We start from the raw sequence: 17,947 nt of genomic DNA on the forward strand, positions 1-17,947 counted from the left end.
CTTGATCTCTCTCTTCCTCTCTCTCTATCTTGCTCTCTCTCTCTTTCTTTCACTCTTCCTCTCTTCCTCTCTCTATATCTTGCTCCCTCTCTCTCCTTCTCTCTTTCTCTCTTCCACTCTATCTTGCTCTCTCTCTTTCTCTCTCTCTATATCTTGCTCTCTCTCTCTCGCCCTCTCTCTGTCTCTCCATCAAGCTCAAATCCCAGCATGGCCGGCGGGACCAGAATTAAAAAATGTCCATTTAGTACGCTCCTCGTGCTCGTGGCCTCGTGGAGCACGCCGGCCCCATCAGCCCGATCGGACTTCACCCAATCACCAGAGTCCAAGCCGGGGAAATATCTTCTCTTCCCTCTCTCTCGCCGTCCACCATAAAATTCAACCCCTTCGCCTCCCACCCGACTTACTCTTCGCCGACGACGTCCATACTGCCACAGATCATCACCAAAAGCGAAACACCCTAGAGAGAGAGAGAGAGAGAGAGAGAGAGAGAGAGAGAGAGAGAGAGATGGGTTCGATCTCAGGTGATTGTGAGAAGCGACACGCTGTGAGTATTATCAATCCGATGATGAAGTTAGCCGAGCTGCTGCACTCTCAAGACTTCCATATTACCTTCGTCCACACCGAGTACAACCACCGCCGCCTCATAAAGTCCGTCGGTCCCGCCGCCGTCGACGGCCTCCCAGACTTCCAATTCAAGACCATTCCCGACGGCCTCCCACCTTCTGATGGGGAAGCAAACCCAGGACATCCCTACTCTCTGCGACTCCATAAGAAGGACCTGCTTACGCCCCTTCTCGGAACTTCTATCCAGTCTAAACCGTTCAAGCAAGGTCCCCCCCGTTTCATGTATCGTCTCCGACGGCGTCATGAGCTTTACCCTTGACGCTGCGGAGGAGATTGGCGTTCCCGAGGTGCTCTTCTGGACGACCAGCGCCTGCGGCTTCATGGGCTATCTCCAGTCCAGAGAACTCATTCGCAGAGGGATTATTCCTCTCAAAGGTTCGCCGCTCTTCGCTCTAAGATTAACGATAACAAATACCTTTCCCTCGAAGGTTCCTCCTTTTTTGTTATCGTCGTGACCTCTAACTACTCTGGTTTAAGATAATAGTGAAAGGAGATATCGATATGGGAACCTCGTTTTCGTTATCGTCGTGACCTCATTATTCTGGTTCAGGATAAATAGAGAAAGGAGATATCAGTTTCAAAATTCGATAAGAGATATCAATAGGGGAACGTCTTCTATCTTCTCTCATGTTTCTTTTGAACAGTCTAGCTAAGTCGAATCTTTATCCTGTGCAGATGAGTCGTACCTCACGAACGGTTATCTTGACATGCCACTGGAATGGGTTCCGGGCATGCCCAACATACGGCTTAAGGATCTGCCGAACTTTGTGAGAACAACGAACCCAGATGAATTCATGGTTAATTATAACATCGAGCAGACGGACAGGGCTTCAAGAGCGGCCGCCATCGTTCTCAATACGTTCGAGAGCCTGGAAGGCACTGTTTTAAAGGCTATGACAGACGTTCTCCCGCCCGTATACGCTATTGGGCCGCTCTCTTTCCTCCTCCAACAGCCGAGCAAACGCCCCCGAGCAGAGTTGAGCTCCAGCCTGTGGAAGGAAGACGAGAGCTGCCTTAAGTGGCTAGATTCAAGGAAAAAGCCGGGCGCCGTGATCTACGTTAACTTCGGAAGTATCACGGTGATGACCACCGAGCAGCTTATGGAGTTTGCTTGGGGTTTGGCCAGCAGCGACTACGAATTTCTCTGGATTATTAGGCCTGATCTTCTCAAAGGGGAGACAGCCATTCTCCCTGAGGAGTTCTTGAAAGAAGTGGAAGATAGAGGCAAGCTGGCTAACTGGTGCCCACAAGAGAAGGTGCTCGCTCACCCCTCCGTGGGCGGCTTCTTAACTCACAGCGGGTGGAACTCGACGATAGAGAGTATCTCCGCCGGGGTACCCATGTTGTGCTGGCCCTTCTTCGCGGAGCAGCAGACCAACTGCCGTTACGCCTGTGCGGAGTGGGGCATTGGCATGGAGATTGACGGCGATGTGAAGAGGGAGAAGGTGAGGAGTCTTATCTTGGAGCTCATGGAAGGGGAAAAGGGGAAGGAGATGAAGCGCCGGGCTAGCCAGCGGAAGGAACAAGCTGCTGCTGCAGCGAACAGCGGAGGAACCTCCTCCACAAATCTTGGCTCACTTCTGAGATTGCTTAAGGCTCCCGCAGCGACAGGTTGAGACCGAGGATGCTTTGTGTTCTGAATTGATAGAACAAGAAATAGAGTGATTGCTGAATTGTATGTCGAAGAATTTATACAACTAAATGAAATAACCAACTGCTGAGTTACTGCGCGAACTCTTATGGCATTACTGTCAGGGATGCTGAATCAGAGACTTACCAGTGTCGGTGAACGATTTTACCGACTTGCTTTACCGACATATTTTACCAACGTTTTTACCGACATAAGTTCGTTTATTTTATAATTTTGTTACGGGTAAATACTACGACATGTCATGAACTTTTACTTTTGTAAAGGAAGTAGCATAAACTTTCAGTTTTGTAAAAAAAATAGCATGCACCAATGAGAGGAAGCCATTTGGCGCTGCTTGGTTTTTTTTTCCACCGCCAGTCAAACGGTGACCCGGATGCCTCCGTGGCGTCCAGGTGGACTCCACGGTGGCATTCACGTCACCGGGTGACCGCCGAGGACGCGGGGTTCCGTCCGCCCACGACGCCGCCGTCTCCGTCTCCCGCCGCCGGCCCACTCCGTCCCCCGCCGCCGCCAACGCCCCCCGCCTCCGACGCCGCCCGCCGCCGACGCGCGTCTCAGGCCGCCACCGACGCGCGTCTCCGGCCTCCGTCTCCGGCCCACTCTCCCTCTCCCTCTCCCCCTCCCTCTCCCTCTCCCCCTCCCTCTCCCTCTCCCTCTCCCCCCTCCCTTTTCTTCTTCTTCTTCTTCTTCCTCTTCTTCCTCTTCTTCTTCCTCTTCCTCTTCTTCTTCCTCTTCTTCTCCCTCTCCCTCTCCCTCTCACTCTCCCCCCCCCTCTCCCCCTCCCTCTCCCCCTCCCTCTCCCTCTTCTTCTTCTTCTTCCTCTTCCTCCTCTTCGTCCTCTTCGTCCTCTTCTTCCTCTTCTTCCTCTTCTTCCTCTTCTTCATCTTCTTCTTCTTCCTCTTCTTCTTCTTCTTCTTCTTCTTCTTCTTCTTCTTCCTCTTCCTCTTCCTCTTCTTCTTCCTCTTCTCCTCCTTCCTCCTCCCTCCTCCTCCTCCTCCCCTCCGTCGACAGCATAGACGGCCGACGGAGAGAGGCGGCGTGGACGGTGGACGGAGAGGGGCGGCGTGGATGGCGGACAGAGAGGGGCGGCGTCGACGGCGGCGGAAGAGGGGGGGCGGCGTCGGCAGCGGAGGAAGAGGGGCTGCGTCGGCGGCCGGAGATGGGGGCCGGAGACGCGCGTCGGTGGCGGCCTGAGACGCGCGTCGGCGGCGGCGGGGGACTGAGTGGGCCGGCGGCGGGAGACGGAGACGGCGGCGTTGTGGGCGGACGGAACCCCGCGTCCTCGGCGGTCACCCGGTGACGTGGATGCCACAGTGGAGTCCACCTGGACGCCACGGAGGCATCCAGGTCAGCGTTTGACTGGCGGTGGAAAAAAAACCAAGCAGCGCCAAATGGCTTCCTCTCATTGGTGCATGCTATTTTTTTTACAAAACTGAAAGTTTATGCTACTTCCTTTACAAAAGTAAAAGTTCATGACATGTCGTAGTATTTACCCTTTTGTTACTGGGTTCTTTCCCTTATAAATAGAGAAGAAGAAAGTCTTGACTCCCCAACGTATGTTTATCTTTTATTAGAGAGGTTGTGCTTGATATCTATTTCTATTGATCCTCTCTATGTCAACGGGAAGTATACGAGACGTCAGAGCTCTCGTGTATTTTGTTCCAAAAAAGCTCCAACAATTACGAGTCACTGGCTCCATAAACGAAGTTCTTATCAGAGGCCCACGCGCCTTAAGAACTGATTGTACCTATTTTTCGGAACTCGGAAAGGAGACTAATCTCTAAAAGGTGATTGTCAATGCACATTTCAGAGAAATAACCAACTGCCCATAAATACAAATAATCGATTGTTGTCTCTATAAATACAAATGAAGACCAAGTTACTGCCTACGCATTTAAAATCGATTAATTGTTCATGACAGTAATGAGAAAGAGAGACGGACAGACAGAGACAGATCGCTGTTATTGTTGTCTATGTGAGTACAAAAAAATACTAAGTTATCGATTATGCATTTCAAATCCATTGAGTTAGTGACCGTAAGGAGGGAGAGATACAGACAGAGAGCATGAAACTGTAGGGATTGTCAGTCGTCCTCCGTCACGTCACACGTCACCGTGACGGTCACGTGACGGATGACGTGACAGTGACGGTGACGGATCTGAGGTCTCGTGACGGTGACGGTGACGGGTAGCCCATGACGGTGAAGTGACGATTATTCTGTCACGGATGACGTCCGTGACGGATTTTATTACACAATTATAATATAATAGTAATTATTTGGTAATGACCCAATTGTTTAAACTGAGATGTATGTTTTAAAATTTTATGATAATAAAATTATGGCCTTATTATTTTGCATGTAGGTAGTTTATAATTTAAGGTATTTATTGAAATTTTAATTAATTTAATGAAATATTTATTCACAGAAAAATGGGACATTTAGATATTTTTTATATGCAGGTTGACAACTAATTTGTTGAGGCTTGACAGGGGCTGCAAGAATTTGTTTGTACCAATTAGTTTGTTGGCCGATAAATTATGGACTCATAAACGCAAAGTCCACCGAAAATAAAAGTTTTGTTTTTACATTTTGTAAAATTTTATCTACATGTGGAAAATAATTAAAGGATTATCCTACTAGAGGATTTTAATAAATTTATATAGTGTTGGAAGTATCTAGTATTTAATATCTTTTGGTTAAATATGTTAGGATACCAAAATTGTTGACATCATATAAGTGACGTTAAATTTAATTGCTTGGTTGGGAATTTATTTTTCACCGGAAAAAATTGGATTAAACCTGAAATTTTTTAAGTTTTTGAAATAACTACTGTAACAATTAACGTGGTGAGGCAGACGTTAAGACGTGATAAATTAATTTATTGAGCCATTTATTAACTCAGTAGTGATAGATAGAGTGTATAATAATGTTTTATAACGGTTGAGCAAATGCCAAAATATAAAAAAATTAGGGGTTATATCACGGTGTGGCCCGAACTTTTTCGAAAATTCGAGTTACACCCCTTACTTTTTTTTTGCCGCGACACAGCCCGAAGTCCCATTTGGTCCGCAGCCTGTGACGTGGAGTCTACGTGCCTGCCAGGTGGAGTTCCGGCGGAGTCCACCTAGGCGGAATCCACGTGGCAGCCACGTGGATTCCACGTCACAGCGCGATTTGAAGAAAGAAAGATTTTAGCCCGCCCAATGTGAGTCACCCGAGAGAGAGCTGAGAAAGGCGACGAAGGAGAAGGAGACGGTGGAGAAGGAGGAAGAAAGAGCGCGAAGGAGAAGGGGCTTCCGCGCTGATCAACGCCGTCGGCGCCGGAATCGTTGCGAGCACGCCCTCGCCCTCGCCCTCCTCGATCGGCTGAAGCGGCCGCCCTACTCTGTCGCGCCGACGGTCCTCACCTACAACACCGTCATCAACGCCTGCTCTCGGGCCACGGAGGTGCCCTGGGATAAAGAGGAGATGGGCGAGCCAAATTCATGCTCTTCCATACCCATTCGTTCATTTGCGCTTGCTTTCTAGGGTTCATTGAAATTTGATCTTCAATTCTTCTTCCTCGCCGATTCTTTTTTGCTTTGATCCACGAGTGATGGTAGACTGCGGACTGACTGGATCTCAAATTTCAATCTCTCTCTTTGTAGAACTCTTGCATGAAGGAGAAGGGGGGGAAGAAGAATTCCCGCGGATCGGAGCATTGTCTTCAATTTGCCAAGAAATCAATTCTCCAGACGCAGCGAATTTGTTTTCATATGCTTTTTTTGTCAAATTCTGTTGGAAATTTGGTTTCTCGTGATTTGAATCAAGATTTATTTTAAGCAGTACAGTTATCTGGCAGATGGATCTGTTGATGAACAGATTCATCTTTGATTGTTTTGCTTCTTAGTTTGATTCGTCCTAGGTTTGACGCCTTCTTTCCACGTCCCCTTTTCTCTTGGTAGATCTGTGCCTTTTCTCTTGCGGTTGTCATGGATTTAGGTTGCTTCAGGATTCAATTTCTTGCTTCTTTAATTGGTGGGTCTCTTTTCAGAGCAGATTCTTGTGAGGATTGAATCGTTGACCCCCCGGTTCCCTCTTGGCCTATGCTGCAAGATCTAATGGAAAGAAAGAAGAACACGACGGATCTATTAGCCGCCGGATGGAAGAAGGTTTTTCTTGCCCCAATTCCCTTTCATGTTGCTTTTTCATTGTTCCAAGCATCAGTTTCTTGCTCTTTACGGATATTTCCTGCTATTTTTCTCATTTTTTATCCTCATTTCTATTCAGTTGCAGCAATATAGGCAAAAGAAAGATCATAAATCTCCCATGGTTTGTCGAGCACCTTTGAAGATGTTGTAGCTAGAAATTACCTTGAGGAACACGAAGCCCTCCAGAAGAAAGCAGAATCAATCAAAAAAGGAGAAACACCACAGAATAACTTCTCCTGCCTTTCCCAGACGACTGATGATGTACATCTGATTGCAATTCTGAAATCTCATCTTTATTTGAGCAGTGTCACTAAGGATTTTCTCCAGTCGCAGATTTCTGAGCTGGTCGATGAACGATAACTTAGTTCTGCTATTGAAATTTTACAGCCCCAGGATCTGGCCAAGGCGCATTACAGTTTAACATTATTTTTCCTCCTACAGATGTGAACCTGCCTTTATTTTATTCTCTTTCATTTAACGCTTTTAGATATGCACCCATGTCGTTTGAGAATTTATTGAAAAACATATTTCAAATTTCCAATCTCGGTTGATACCGAAATTTTCAGGCAAGAAAAGCAAGTGAGTTGGCTGGATTTTGTGTTCCCCACAGATAAAAAACTTCAACGTAGGAGACTGAGTTCCCCATAGCCGGGCTGCATTCTGTCCCAGGTGAGACAAACAACTATATTGCACCATGCGTTTATTATTAATAAACATCATTTCAATAAAGTTAAACATTATTCTTGATTGGCAATTTGAATTTAAAATATGTTCTTGCTGGGTGAGAGTAGGGGACGGTGAAGGAGGCATTGAAATGACGGGGAGCATGCAACTTATCAGCCTATCAGAGAGCTAATGACGGGGAGCATGCAGCTCGACCATGCCTGGAGGTTGACCCAGCACGGACCGGAGGTGGACTGCTTGGCTCGACCCTGCCCGCCCCCTTTGATGTGCCCCGGGCATTCAATGAGGCCATATCAATTTTGCCGACATCTCGCAAGCATGATGGATCACTTGTATCGAATTGTGAATGAGGACGTATCATTTTCGCAGACTTGTGAATTATATTCTGTTCTGTGACTCAATTTTGAGGTCGCGAGGAACATGATGAAATATGTTTTATTGGAAGACAATTTGTTGGTTTATTGGAGAATACGTACTATAACTAGGCATGACACTGGCCGATTTAGTTCGTAAGAACCTATTGTTTTACTATGAAAACATGGGCCACGACGAAGAAGAAGGGCGAACAGGAAGGACGAATAAGTACCGAAATGCATGGATTAATCAACGGCGAACATGAACGAGAATTCTGTGGAATTGGATAACAAAGTTCGTATCATCAACCGAGAACTGAATCCTGTTCTACAAATGTTTGTTTAGGGCGAGCGATTAATAAGCTTGAGCACGTTGTGTTTCGTAGCCGAATTGCAACTTCACCGGCGATGGTCTTCAACAATTGGCAGATATGTAGCTTCTTGAGATCCCTGCATGATTAGTGAAACAAGTTAACTGGTTAACGTTCAGAAAAAAACGATGACACATGTAAACAAAGTTAGACATAAAATTGAAACTGTACCTGGCCTCCAGCTTCCATTTTTGGTTGGGTACATGTCTTCCGATTATGCCCAACTTGGTGGCAGAGGGAGCATGTCATGTGCAGGCCTCTCCTCGACAATCTATGTACCGTGGGTTCTTTCTCAGTGACGTCAATCCTCCTCGTCAGCTTGGGCCTTCCAGGTTGTCTCCTCACAAGAGGAGGGAATACATAGCTCCCATAAACTTCACTCCATAGGTTTTTGCCATTCATTGGCGGGATACCATAAGTGTAAGCTAGTTGGTATACGTCTTTCTTGAACCATTCACTGACAAAAATGACGGGGTCCTCCTTGACCCAATGAATGCAACATATAGCATGGGGGCATGGAATGCCCCTTAACTCCCAATATCCGCAACTACATGTTCTGTGAAGTACATCGACCACAAACCTGCTTCCCAAGTCTGTGACCTCGAATTGATACTTCCCTGCATGCATAAGAGTGCATCTCCTGGACTTCTTCTTGTTCTCTTCGACCACCTCCCTTATCCGAGGGCATAACGGATCAGTTCTATTTGAAAACAACTCCCTTTTTTTTGCTACCCTCTGCATTACTGCACCTCTGACTTCCTCCAGCATGTCGATGATTGGCTTAGACCTGGCCTGCATGATGTAGTTGTTGAAGCACTCGTAAATGTTGTTGTCGATCACCTCACACCTTCTGTCCTCATTAATGTACGCCCTGCAAAACTTCTTTATACCTATATCTTGAAAGTCTTGCGCGGCTTGTGGGTTCACACTGCTCATCTCCCTCATCAGCCGTTGGAAATCTGCGTGCGTGGTGGCCTTCACAGCTTTCCAGAATAAGTTCTTCAAAAATGTCGTGGAATGTCCTTTCTTCTTCCAATTCGCGTAGATGTGCCAAGCACAATTCCTATGCTCTGCATTGGGCAATAAGGAGGACACTGCATTTTCCAGTCCCTGCACAATGTTAGACGGTACACATCTATTAATGTACTACACGTGTTTGACAGTAAGCGATAAGAGTCCAAAGAAATAAATATCTATGGGCGAGTAAGTTAAGTACCTTCTGCTGATCGCTAATAATCGTCCAGCCATTTTCGTCCACCATTCCTAGATCATTCATCAGTAGCTGAATAAACCACGTCCACGAAGATTGATTTTCACCTTCAAAAAACATCCGTCCATTCCAATGACTCGTCTACAGCCTTCAAGAAACCCTCTTGCTATCGAATCGAAACATATGTAGAGCCTCTTAAACCTAACCAAGGAATCTGGGGTCGCTCTATCAAGAACCAGCTCAAAAGTACCATGCCTATTTACCCTCTTTAACTCGGCAACATATGCAGGAAGCATGTGATAATGGTTGTCCAATGTTCCTAGAAGCTTCATGCGCGACTCGGCTCTGGCTCTATAACATGTTTGTTTTGAAACAGTGATTCCGAACAGATCATTTATTTCCCGCATCATATCTGTCACCTTCAAATCCAAATTCATTCGAATTTTCTCCAAGAAGTGTTTCGCAACCCAGTGATAATCAGCTTGGCTATTCCTCGGCCCCCTACTGCACATATGAGTATCGTTAAGCGTTTTCACAACAAACGCCTCTCTCGTAGCATCCAAACTAGCGTATATCCTCCACGGACAGCTTCCCTTGCAGACGACCTCAACTTTCCGGTCACCGGACCTCGGAAAAGTGATGTTGAATCCGTTCCAAATAGCGTGGTCCTTCACAGCTGCCCTAAATTGCGACGCCGATTCAAACTTCATGCCCACCTGAAATATAAAACTCTGAGTGGGGCATCTCGGATCATACGTCTTGCCCCTGTATCTGTACCTTCGATTTTCATCATCGTCATCGGTACCATCGAGGGTTAACATATCATCCTCTGAATCGTCATACTCGCTATGATATCCAGCAACAAATGTTTGTTGTTGGACATTTTTGTTTCTATTTCCGTCGCCGTCTACCAATTCGTCATTCCATTCCTCACTGGAATATTCATCTGGTGCACTTAAATACACGTCACTTTCCTCAACTTCCTTACATATATCATATTCTGAGTCATCATCGCTATTATACTCAGAACTGAACACCTTGCACTCGTCATCGGCCATGTTAAGTGACGGATGGTAAATAGTAATAGAACATGCGTTAACACCATAAGTTTTCGTCGTGCAGGTTTTATAAAAAGATTATACAACCCACAGACATATTTATAACTCTGCAGAGAGTTCAACGCCAAAAAAAGTACATTACCAATTTTAAAAATAATTTGAATCATCAACGAGAAGAGGGTTAGTATCGCGATGTACAAATATATCTCAAATAACATTGGAAATAATTAAAAATTAAAATTATAAGACGTGCAGGAAAAATAGAGATAATAAAATCTTACATTACTTGAATCCAAGCGTCCACTGTCGAAGAAGAGAAGAACACCTAAAAGCGCAAAAAATAGATGACTATGATGAGAAGAGGACAACTCTTCATATTTTTCATAACAGAAAGCAAAACAAATTCAAAATAAATTAAATAGGGATCACACTTCTTGTTCTCACCAATAAGTATGAGAAAGAAACACCATATCCGCCGTGATCAATAGAGAAACACCAACATCTTTGTAATGAAAATAATCTTATTTATCCAAGAGATATAAAGAGAGAGAGAGAGAGAGAGAATAATGATACACATAATAAGAGAGAATTGCACGAGTGAACTCAAAACATTTATCCCAAGCGAGATAAAGGAAATGCGGGAGAGATAACTTATACGAATGCAAGAGAGAGAACGACACAAATTTAAAAAATAAACATGGTAAGATGAAAAGACGAGAGAGAAAGTTAACTTTTACACCGATTCAAAAAACGTAGCTCACCGTAAACATCATTTATGGCAGAGAGGAACTGAAATTTTGAAATGCCATTGTATGAGATGTTTAAACTGATAGAGAAAGTTACATGAGTGGAGTGTGAAAGTTCTACATGAAGGCAAAAGTAACAGTCATAAATAATCTTCGATGAAGAGAGAGAGAGAGAGACTAAAATTATCCAAATGTCATTGAACAAGATGTCAAAACTGATAGAGAAATTTACACGACTGTAGTCTGCAAGTTTTACACGGAGACAAAAAACAACAGCCCAAGCGATTCTTCATTTAAGAGAGAGACTGCAATTTCCCAATGTCTTGTTAATCAAAAGAGCAGCTCAAGGAAATCTTCCTTTAAGAGAGAAAGAGATCGTAAAATTTTCAACTGTCACTAAACAAGATGTGAAAAATGAGAGAAAGCTGCAAGAATGGAGTTTGAAAGTTTTACATAGAGACAACCAAACAGCCCAAGGTAGTCTTCATTAAAGGGAGAGAGACTGAACAATTTTCCAAATGTTACTGAACAGAATGCTAAAAATTAATAGCAGCCCTGGGTAATCTTTATTTACGAGAGGGACAGAGAGAAGAACTTTCAAAAGTCATTGAACAAGATCTTAAAATTGACAGAGAAAGTTACATATGGGCTTCAAGATAAAGATAGAAGATCATCGGTATTTTGAGAAGCAGTAATGTATGTCCATCTGGAGAGAGAGAGAAAGAAACCCACATGTAGCTAAAGAATGCGGTAAACCATGAAATCTAGAGGGAGACACAGAAAGTTACATGAATCGAAGAGAGAGCAATAAAATATGGGCTTCAAGATAAAGATAGAAGATCATCGGTATTTTGAGAAGCAGTATTGTATGTCCATCTAGAGAGAGAGAGAAAGCAACCCACACGTAGCTAAAAAAGTAGTAAACCATGAAATCTAGAGAGAGATAGAGAAAGTTACATGAATGGAACAGAGAAACCCTACCTCGTGGAACTCTCGTAGCTAGGAAGAAGCTCGCAACGATTCCCGTAGCCAAGAAGAAGCCCCTTTTCCCTCGCGCCCTTTCTTCCTCCTTCTCCACCGTCTCCTTCTCCTTCGTCGCCTTTCTCAGCTCTCTCCCGGGTGACTCACATTGGGCGGGCTAAAATCTTTCTTTCTTCAAATCGCGCTGTGACGTGGAATCCACGTGGCTGCCACGTTGATTCCGCCTAGGTGGACTCCGCCGGAACTCCACCTGGCAGCCACGTAGACTCCACGTCACAGGTTGCGGACCAAATGGGACTTTGGGCTGTGTCGTGGCAAAAAAAAAGTAAGGGTTGTAACTCGAATTTTCGAAAAAGTTCGGGCCACACCGTGATATAACCCCAAAAAATTATTATGAAGAAGGAATCTGTATTGAAACAGATTGGGAGAGAGTCAAAAAGGCAAGTAAGTAACTTCGACCTAGCGAACACAATATTCTTATTTTTATGGGGAGTTGGCGGCGCTATCAAAGAACTGTAGTTGCCGATGTTGAAAGACAAAAATATCATCTTCGAATAGACCCCAGCGATCAGGTCATTTCCGAGGGGCATGGTGCTGGAATGAAAGACGTGTCCATTTGTCATCCACCCTCCTAAAAACACACGTAGAACATTGGCGTTAATTAACAATTTCATTTTTGAGTTCAGTACATTATTATAAATTTAACGTGAATCATTGATATCAATTTTGACAAGAATATGTAATCGGTTAGAAGTAATTTACAATGTAAATTTTGAAATGACCGTTGCTGTAAAATTGCCGGCACTGCAAAAAAATGACCACCAAGACCGCCAATCCTGTGGAAAAACCATTGGTTACGTTGGAAAAAATTGACCACTGCTGGAAGGAAATAAGACCAAAGACTCACACTAGGCGTCATCGTCAAGGGAATCTTCCCCTCTATCTCCATCGCACAGCAGACTGTTCTCGGCACGTAACCAGCACTTCACTGTAACGGGGAGCTCGATGCTTTCAGCACTAAGACGTGCTCGCTTGAAAGTGACAACTGCACGTCCGGTCGAGAATAAACGTTCTGCTGGCGCACTAGTCGCATAGACTGAGAGGAACTCTTGCGCTAGTGTAGCAAGTCGTGGGTAGGATCGTGCACCAATACGTGCCCACCATCCCAATGCTGTCTCATTGTCCTTTCTCTTCGTTGATTGCAGATACGCCTCCAATTCCTCGGCTGGCGCTGGCACTTGTCGTTCCTTCTCTCTAGCTGGTGGTACGCCATCAATAAGTTTGGTGAGCCAATCTTCATCCCCGGGGTCGTTATAGATAAGTTCTTGCTGACTGTGTTGAGGCATAAGTTGGCGGAGAAATGCAAGTGATTCCTGAATGTCGTTGGAGTCAAACAACACTCCCTTGTTGAAAGGGTCCAAAATTTCAGCTGTCGTCGTCGCACGGTTCGTCGAAATCAACATCTCATACTTTAACATCTTTGACTTCATGCTCTCACAAGCTCTGCGTATGGACGCAATCTGTCCAGCAGTCATCCTCCTCCCCGATGCAAAAATCGTGGCCATATCAAACTTCGACAGGATCGTGTCGACATGTCGCAACAATGCCTTCAAGATGCGGATCACTTCCACGACTCTAACTGTCTTTGAGCCACTCACATACTTTGTTGTCAGATAAAAGGGCCCTAAAATGTCGCCAAAGTCTGCCAACATGTCCCACTCCTCCCTTGAGATTCTTATGTCCTTGTCAGTCACCGACATGATTTGTAACGCCATCAAATCGACGACTTCTCTCTTCTCCAATGCAGCATGCAACATGTCATGTGTACTGTTCCACCGCGTAGGGCAATCTAACGGCAGTTGGTTGTGATTCTTCCTCATGTCGTTGCAAGTCTTCACGTACTGTTGTCGTCGTTGTGTCGATGCTCGGATACTCGTCACTACTTGCCAAACACGGGCAATCGCATCCCCTAGGACGAGGCCACCATCATGGCTGATCATTTCCGCATGACTTGCCACAGCCTCCCGCATGGCGTCCAAGTCGTCTGTATCGGCGTCATAATCTGGTTCATACGCTGCATCCGATGTGCTGCTGTCGGCAGTCTTTGGAGGATTTGTGGTCACCAATACACGTAATGACTGTAGTGCGGCCTGGACGATGATGTTCAACATGTGGGCAGCGCATGGGACATGTCAGTCCCGAGTGAACCGGTTGTTAATCGTCTTCAGTTCCTTTGCGAGCAACCCTACCATCCGCCTATTGCTTGACGCATTGTCGGTAGTGATTGAACTAACCTGCATGGAAAAATTGTTAGTTTTTCAATACGTACGTACGAGCCAAAATTGAAGCCAGTTTACGAGCTGTCGACCTTCGTCTTCAAGCCGAAGTCATCCAACACTTGGAGGACTATTGCGCTCATTTTCTCGCCGCTGTGTTTGCCGACTAGCTCACGAATAGCAAGTACACGTTCGCATAGTTCCCACTGATCGTTCACCCAGTGAACCGTGATGCCGAGAAGACCACAGGAATTCTCGGCGGTCCATGCGTCAACCATTAGGGACACACTAGGGACATCTGCTAATGACGACACGAGCTTCCCCTTCTTGTTCACATATAGCTTACGCGTCGCATCTTTGATTGCCTTCGACCCTGGCGGGTCAACTATCGTCTCAGCGGCATACTTCCACATAATCTTTAACCCCATGGTGTCCACTATAGCCCACGGGGAGTCCGTGAGACAGACAAACTGTGCTATGATCTCCTTGGTTTTCTCCAGCGTCTTCTTGACGACACCGCCTTGTCCGTATGCCTCGATTATTATACGCTAATCTGGATTGATGCCCTTCATCTCGTTGTATACTTTGCTATGAGTGCACTCCATATGCCTCCAAAAGATGTTCGTAGAACCGTCTTTTTGCCGCTTGAGCCGATTGCGCAATGGATCCACTCTTTGGTCGCAGCATAGTAGGCACGCCCACACGCCTGCGCCGATCTCGGTGAAGTACCACAGTATTTCAGCCTTCCCTTTATGTTTGGGACGTGATGGCCCTACCACCGGTAGGGTCGTCTCTTGTACATCCTTATCCGAGGACTCTACGGCCAGGTCAACGCACGCGTCGCCACTTGGAGTGCCCATTGCCGACTAGGTCCTAGAGAAACATGCGAAAGAAGTTGCAAGAAATTCTCATATAAAAATGGAAACTAACTACACGAGCATGTTTCAAAACCTCCACTTTAAAAAAAATATGTCCATTTAAATCAACAACTTCATTAATAAAATAAAGTTGGAAGGCCAATCCAATCGTCAGTAAAAGTGCACAATTCGTGGTGGTTTTCTTAGCATGACGAAAGAAATATCACAATGGAAAAATAATAATGAGATATCAGGGTGAGCGGTGTGGACGAAGAGCGAGGGTTAGAGTTAAATTTAGTGAGGAAGAGGGTGAGAGAGAAAGAGAGAGTCGAGAGAAGGTGAGCGAAGAGGACAGAGTAGAGGGGAGGAGAGAAGAGAGTGACAGAGTGGACAGATTGAGAGGGAGGATGAGAGACCAAGAGGGAGTCGTGAGAGGGTGAGGGAGCAAGAGAGAATAGAGGGAAGGAGAGAAGAGAGTGACAGAGTGGACAGACTGAGAGGGAGGATGAGAGACCAAGAGGGAGTTGTGAGAGGGTGAGGGAGCAAGAGAGAATAGAGGGAAGGAGAGAAGAGAGTGACAGAGTGGACAGACTGAGAGGGAGGATGAGAGACCAAGAGGGAGTCATGAGAGGGTGAGGGAGCAAGAGAGAATAGAGGGAAGGAGAGAAAAGAGTGACAGAGAGGACAGACTGAGAGGGAGGATGAGAGACCAAGAGGGAGTCATGAGAGGGTGAGGGAGCAAGAGAGAACAGAGGGAAGGAGAGAAGAGAGTGACAGAGAGGACAGACTGAGAGAGAGGGTGAGAGACCAAGAGGGAATTATGAGATGAAAAAGTTTAATGAGCTCAATCACAAACTAAAACAAAAATTTCATTCATTCTGATGATAATTTTTCTTAAATGAGATGTAGGGAATACTCTGATAGACAGGGAGCAGAACTTAATACTGAATGTTGCAAATTCTTGAGCAAGAATGATGATACTGAATGCTACAGATTGAATGCTACAGAATGATGACACATACCTCTAAAATTTCTCCGAATTGCTTCGAATATGCCGCCTATTAGAATTGCTCCAAATAAACTATGTGCGAACTGCGAAAGTATGTGCTCCTGTTTCTTAGCTTTCCAACCTGCACGACGAGAACCGAGCAAAAAATTATTCCACTTTCAATCTCGTTTTCAAGCAAAAAAATACAAACGGAGAAGAGAAGAAAAAAATTACATGAGTATACCCCGTCCGCCCGAGAGAAGAAAATAACTTCTTCCACAGATAGAGAGGGAGAACCGAAGGAGTGGCAATGCTCCAACTAGAGACGGGGAGGGGGACCGACGGAATGATCCAGAAAGGGAGAGGGAGAAGAAGAGGGCGAAAGAGACGGAGCGAACTTCAGAGAAGAGGAAGAGTGACTGAGGGAGCGACCGAGCGAGAGACAGAGAGAGGGAAAGAGATCGTAACGGGACAAGAAGAGGGAGAATTGGAGGAGTTGAGAGAGAGAGGGAGAGTCATAACTCGTAAGGGGACAAGGAGAGGGAGATCGGCGGAGTTGAGACTTGAGAGAGAGAGGGGGATCGTAACTTTGCAATAAGGGGACAAAAATGAAAATTTAAAATAACATTATCAAATGGTCCATAAGACCATAAGAATAAAATACGTAACCTGTAAAAATGAAAAAATTACCGTCACGTTGACGGTGACGTGACGGTGACGAGGGTCTGCGGACGAGTGACGGTTCGGTGACGATTTTCCTGAAAATCCTTGGACGAGTGACGTGATGGTGACATGTGACTAGTTCGTCACGTCACCGTCCGTCACGATTCATCACCGTCCCGTCACGTCCGGGGCGTCACGTCCCGGACGCGCCGTTCCCTACACGAGAGAGACAGCAAGAGAGATTGAGGGAGAGAGGGGGAACGAGAAACAGACAGAAAGAAAGAGAAAAAGAAACACAGAACGCGAGGGAGATAGAGAGAGAGAGAGAGAGAACGAGAGACACAGACAGCGAGAGAGAGAGAGAGAATGAAAAAACAGAACGCGAGGGAGAAATAGAGAGAGAGAGAGAGAGAGGGAACGAGAGATACAGAACGCGAGGGAAATTAGATGGAGAGAGAAAGAACGAAAGACATAGACAGCGAGAGAGAGAAAGAGAACGAAAAAGGCAGAACGCGAGGGAGAAATAGAGAGAGAGAGAGAGAGGGAATGAGAGATACAGACAGCGAGAGAGAGAAAGAGAACGAAAAAGGCAGTACGCGAGGGAGAAATAGAGAGAGAGATGGAACGAGAGACACAGAACACGAGGGAGATTAGAGGGAGAGAGAGAACGAGAGACAGACAGCGAGAGAGAGAGAGAGAGAGAGAGAGAGAGAGAACGAGAAAGACAGAACGCGAGCGAGACAGAGAGAGAGAGAGAACGGGAGACACAGACAGCGAGAGAGAGAAAGAGAACGAGAAAGACAGAACGCGAGGGAGACATAGAGAGAGACAGAGAGAACGGGTGACACAGACAGCGAGAGAGAGAAAGAGAACGGAGAGACAGAACGCGAGGGAGACATAGAGAGAGAGAGAGAACGAGAGACATGTTGAGGAAGTCAGCACTTGTTGAGGAAGTCAGCACAGCGAGAGAGAGAACGAGGGATGCTATAGGATTCTTAATCAGATTAGTTACTAAGAAAAACAAATATAATATACTCAGTTATGAGAAGTAGACGGCTAGGATTTAATATAGGATTTCACATAGAAGAATAAATCTAGCGGTCAGGATTAAACATAGAATAGGAAAATATAGAATAGGAAATATTCCGTTTTAATCTAACGGTCATTATTCGTTTTGATATAGCCGTTATACAAGTTATAACGATTATGATTAAAACAGAAACATTACTGTTATTAGTATCACTTTACAACTATAAATACGAACAAACACCTTTGTAATTTTTGTGGATTAATA

At 45.4% G+C, this 17,947-nt stretch overlaps 1 pseudogene across 1 annotated transcript; it reads left to right on the forward strand.

Annotated features, from left to right (window-relative positions):
* The first annotated feature begins 398 nt into the window (after positions 1 to 398).
* LOC144701798 (7-deoxyloganetin glucosyltransferase-like) lies at positions 399 to 2,358 on the forward strand (annotated as a pseudogene). The gene is made up of 2 exons (XR_013581105.1): positions 399 to 999; positions 1,300 to 2,358. The product of XR_013581105.1 is annotated as a 7-deoxyloganetin glucosyltransferase-like (transcript).
* The last annotated feature ends 15,589 nt before the right edge of the window (positions 2,359 to 17,947 follow it).

The sequence above is a fragment of the Wolffia australiana genome, chromosome 4 (genome assembly GCF_029677425.1).
Source record: "Wolffia australiana isolate 7733 chromosome 4, ASM2967742v1".
Classification (NCBI taxonomy): Eukaryota; Viridiplantae; Streptophyta; class Magnoliopsida; order Alismatales; family Araceae; genus Wolffia; species Wolffia australiana.